The sequence below is a fragment of the Cuculus canorus genome, chromosome 1 (genome assembly GCF_017976375.1).
Source record: "Cuculus canorus isolate bCucCan1 chromosome 1, bCucCan1.pri, whole genome shotgun sequence".
Taxonomy (NCBI): Eukaryota; Metazoa; Chordata; class Aves; order Cuculiformes; family Cuculidae; genus Cuculus; species Cuculus canorus.
In genome coordinates this window covers 91,730,952-91,736,444 of record NC_071401.1, presented here as the reverse complement: position 1 = coordinate 91,736,444, position 5,493 = coordinate 91,730,952, and positions in this window count along the sequence as shown.

The following is a 5,493-nucleotide window of genomic DNA, read 5'->3' as shown; positions in this document are numbered from 1 at the left end:
GACATTGTATTTTGGGTACCTCTGTAAATCTGGGAGGTGGAGATGGGAGGGTAGCATCTGGGGGGCACTTGAAAGTACATAGGAAGTTGTTCTTGCATGTGTGCTTATTCTTGTTCTCTTTGTTTTATTTAATTTTATTTTTGTTTATAAATAACTAAAACTGATGAAGACTCAGACATGTCATGAGTGTGTAAGATTGTGATAGGATACACCTGGTCATACACATTGAGCTTCTGACCTTTGTAATTGGGCTATAAAAGCTGAAAGATTGGTCAGAAGATGAGGCCTTGGGCAGCCTGATCTAGCGGCAGGTGTCCCTGGGCATGGCAGGGGGGTTGGAACTGGATGATCTTTTAAGGTCCCTTTCAACCCAAACCATGCTATGATTCTAAGAAACAAGCAGATCACACACTATCATTCCTTGACAGTTAAAATTCGTCACTGAGGTGATAATGTGGCAAGAGGTGTATTTCAGAGGTATAGTTGTGCAGATGCCAGCATGAGTAAGAGATGGACACTATGAAAGCTGTTTGCTTGCTTGTTAGCAGTAGCATGCCATGTGGAGGTACGTATATACAGGAATCCCACGCAGAATACTGCATCTATACATCAGTATTGGCAGGCCCTGCGACTGTGCAGGATCAATAGAAAAATAAATCATGCTTTCCCGCCAGGCACAGAATTTTCAGAAATGCAGAAAAGTGACCTATCCACAGCAGTGACACTAGGAATATTAAAACATAAATCCTAAAGTGAAATGAAAACAGATTTCCTTCAGAACAAAGTCCTGTAAAAGTAACACTCTTGCTACAGGTTTAAAAAAAATCACACATCTTTATGGATGCCTCAGTTTCTAGAAGGTAGAATGTGTTTGACAGTGTGTAGTGGTAACACTCAGTTGTAATTTAAGTGCTGCACGTGCTTTGATTATACAAGGTGTCAGGTGGAAATCCGCAATGGGTATAAACTGGAGAGGGGCAGATTTAGATTAGAGATAAGGAGGAATTTCTTCACGATGAGAGTGGTGAGGCACTGGCACAGGTTGCCCAGGGAAGCTGTGGCTGGCCCATCCCTGGAGGTGTTCAAGGCCAGGTTGGATGTGGCCTTGAGCAGCCTGATCCAGTGGGACGTGTCCCTGCCCATGGCAGAGGGGTTGGAACTGGATGATTTTTAAGGTTCCTTCCAACCCAAACTATTCTATGATGCTATGATTTGTAGTTTAGCCATCGGGCCAAGACATGACTGACTTACCGCAGTACTTTATGCCACCTTCATGCCATGTAAGATCTTGTTCACACTCTTGGAGCACTGACTCAGTGCCCCTCATGATTCTTGCATGGGATCCATGGAAGCAGGTTGGATCTGTTTTGGCATTTCAGTGATCCATACTGGCTGGCGTTTCCAAGAAAACAGAAAATGTCTGTCTGCGCAGCAGTCTGCAAGGTAACACAAGCATGTTTTACATTTTACTTCCGTCATACAAATCAGGGAGAAATGTAGTGCCTCTTTCAAGATTATATTAATCTGTTGCAGAACTAGAAGTTGAACTATAGAAACAACCCTTACTGGGGAAAAAAAACCTCTTTAAAAAAAATTATGTGTATTTTATTACTTCAATATAGCACTGCAATAGTTGCAATATGATAGTTTGAACAGATAAAATTATTAACATCATAACTCTGTGATCTCCAAAAAAACCCTTCAGCGTATTTGACCAATCTGCTGCAGTTGGGCATCTGTAATGGCTGCATCCCAGGTCTTATCAATTCTCACTCAGGTAAGGAAGGAATTTTTTCTCCTCTTGTACCCGAAATTATGATGAGCATGTATTGTAGGACCCAAACTCGAGCATTTTGTGTGTTAAAGCACAGACCAGTTTGAGGAGGAAAAAAATTGCCTCATCTACAAAAACATTGCTATATTTTGCAAATAATGCAGTTAATTTCTGTAGATAAAATCCAAGAGGCAGTCAAAATACTTTTAACACCATTTTGTGCAGTGGTTTCTTAGTATAGCCTCTTTACTGGCATGTCTTTTTGTTAGACATAGAAGACAAAAGATCTTCGGTTCCTTCAGAAGCCTTTCTAAAGAGTGCTGGAGAAACCTCCTGACCTTGTTTTAGAACCATGCTTACATTGATTTCATTTTGGAAGACGAATTATTTTACAGAAATAGATTTTCAAAAAAGATAAGGTTGACTGTATTCTGAGGAGCTGCTTATGTTCCTTATTTCTGAGACATAGGCTTCAGGTTGTAGTACCTCCAGATTGTCTTTCTGATATTGGCCCCACACTAGAAAACAATACAGCAATGTTAAAGCATTTGTGAGATTCTTGCCTGTGAAAGAAGTCTTTTTAACACTTCTTAGAACTTTAAGGCATAGTCTTAAAATCCTTCCTAAAATCAATTGTGTGTTGACTCCTTGCAGGGAGTTAAACAGAGAACAGCACTTGCTAGTGAGAACATTCCTTTAGGATTTCTATGCTGTTCTTTTGAAATACCACAATGTTTTGGATTCGACACTAGCCAATTTCACAAACACTTTACAATGTTCCACTCAGAACATGTAACCTGGTGCAATTACACAGTTCCTAAACTGTTCCTTATTTACATTTTTCTTTCTGATATTTGTCTTGCACAATCAAAGTAAAGCCCTGGGAGGTTTGAATTCTGTTCACTGTGTGGTTTTGACTCTGGGTACAAGTTCTGCAGTCTTGGAAACTGTCTCCTGCTTGCATTCCTGCAATGTTTATTGCTGAAAAGCTGCTGTGGCTGTTTCTATGGTCCACCTTCTCTGAAGAATAACAGGGCTAACACAATGATGAGTGTACTCGGCACAAAAATACGCATACAGGGTCAGAAAGACAAAGAATTAAAACAGCAGTGGGAAAAGACTGAAACTGGGGTTCTAGTTCTTAATAACAAAAAGGTCAGACTTCTCCCCAAAGTCCAGTAAGATTTCTGGGTGCACAGTTTCTTCGAATTTCCTTCCACTGTTCAAAGCTTTAGTTTAATGAAGACTTGGTTGGGCTCCAGGCTGGACCCTTCTCTGTGGTCCTGCTGAGAGGAGGATACATTACTAAAATAGCTCCCAGTGAAGGAAATCTTGCTCTTTACAAAGCAGTGAGAATGTGAAGAGAATTTCTGATTAAATTCCACCTCTTTGAAACAGATTTGTGAAAAATATGGAAATGCCAAGAGTTAGGTTCTCCAGGGAAGTGAATCCCAAGCTCAGTTTAGGGAGCAAATGTCATTCCACTCTCGACTCGTATCTTTGTAGGCTTCGCTACTATGGTAAACAAATGGGAGGCATCTGCTATAAAATGAAGACTGAAACTGTAAACACTTGTATAATCCAGTAATGTCTCTGCAGAGTATTGCCATGGTGTTGTTTTGTTTCTGAAAAGACAGCCCTCAATTCCTTCCCTGGTTTTAATTGCTTTGAAACGAAGAACAGGAATCATTCAAGAGGTCTGCACTGCCTTCAAATAGACTTACAGTGAGGAAAGAATGCCCACTGGATCTTGCTTAGAAATCCATTCAGGAGCCCTTTGTAGCAAGAGGGGAAGAAATTGCTGTTTGACATTCACAAGCTGCAAAATTGGCTATTGAGGGCCTGAACTCCATCACAGTTGTTCGCTAAGAATAGGAAATATTATATTGTATTGTAATGCCAGCCATGGGATTTTGCAGTTGAACACTGGCGTGTTTAGGGCTTGCACATGATACTGAAAATTTTGCTGATTATTTCTAAGCAGCCATGGGCATTGATGTTAATTGCCAAGGAGACTAGCATAGCTCCTGATAACAATGGGCAGCTCACGTCACTGCAAAGACTAGATGGGAACTTCTAGTCTTTGCCCATCTATCTCATGCAGTCTTCATATCTTTTCTGTATTAGTTTTGCTTATTTAAATATAGAGGTTGTTAGCTGTCCTGGAGAAAAACTTTTCTTATGAAGTCTACCAGTATCATGCTGGCTGTTTTTCAGTACGTAAAGCATTTTCTCTTCTCTCCTTCAAACCCCAGATACCAAATCAGGAAAGATGAAAGGCCCTTATAAGAAATAATCTTATATGAAGCATCTTCCTTTCACTTAGGTGAAAGACTGAGATAAGGCTAAAACAATGTACTGGTTTTTGGCCCTCCCTTTCCAGATGCCTGAATCCACATTCTGTGTGGATTGCACACAATTGCACTGCTCATGTCCACAGTCTGTAGTCTTAGGTTCTCGTTTTATCCCTTTTGCTAGAGTTTGCAGGTGCCATCTTGGAACTGCTGCTCTTTGCAGCAGCTTTTTAAGAATGTTAAGCTGGGTTTACCTTCAGTTTCAGGAAAGACTTGTTCATTATTCATCTTCCAAGAATGGAAACTAATGATTAATTTCTTCTGATTTCTTGTAACTTTGGCTGTTTGTGCGAATTGCAGTGCTAGAGGGTGGATTTAGGCTTCTCCTTTTAAATACCTACGAGTGCTAAATCAACAATGGACTGATGCAAAAGTCTAGCAAACCTAGGATCGTTCTGAAACTCCTGATAAAAGCTTGAAAGTTTGATATGAAATCCTGGTCCCACTGATGTCTGCTAATTTCATTCTCCTATTATATTTTTGTTCTAAGAAGGAAGAAAACAGGAGATCTTCAGAACTACCTAGGTTAGCCATTGCTACTATTCACAATGGTCAAAGCTACCATAGTGGGGAGAATTGTCCCTTAATAGCACAGCAAAAGCAATAGCAAATTAGAAAGGAATTTCCAGCCTGGAATGGAACTTGCATCTCTCAGGCTTCTCTGTCCTCTATTATCGTTATCTTGCTAAACAGTGAAATGATGCTAACTGGAAAAATGACACAGTTTGTTTCTGAACTTGCTGAATTTCATTCAGATTTTTAAAGGTTATTTAAAGTAGAAAATCTTTTTTGTAACCACTGAAAGAAAAGAACAAAATTAAATTACCATTACCCAGGTAACAGGACTAAAAATAGCTGGGGTATTAGTCAACTTAGCATGTACTCTCTGCAGCTTGAAATCGAATGCAAATCTGTTCTGTTTCCAGCACAGCAGTGGCCTGAATTCCCACTGCTTTATGTGCACATTTCCCCAGGGAATAAGCTGTGCAGTAACATAGCTTTGCCAAGCTGATATCCCTGAGCAGTGGAACTGAAGCAAGTGACTCATGACTGCAAGACGACAGCATGTGATACAAGACAACACGCAGGACAAACTGCTGAGAGATGCAGTTCATGACTGAGGTTTATTTTCACTGCCAGGAAAGACCTTGTCCTTTTTACAGCTGTTACTATGTTTTATAAAGCAAATATATATAGTGCAGCATTTCTGATCCAAAATCTGTATCAAACAATTTTCAAGGTTAAATATTAAAAAACAGGCACAAAAGTGTCTGTGAAATCCAAATACTAAAGGCAATGAAATAACACCGATTTCTTCACTTTCCCCTCAATTGCCTTAAAAAAGAAGCGACAGTAAAAGGAAAA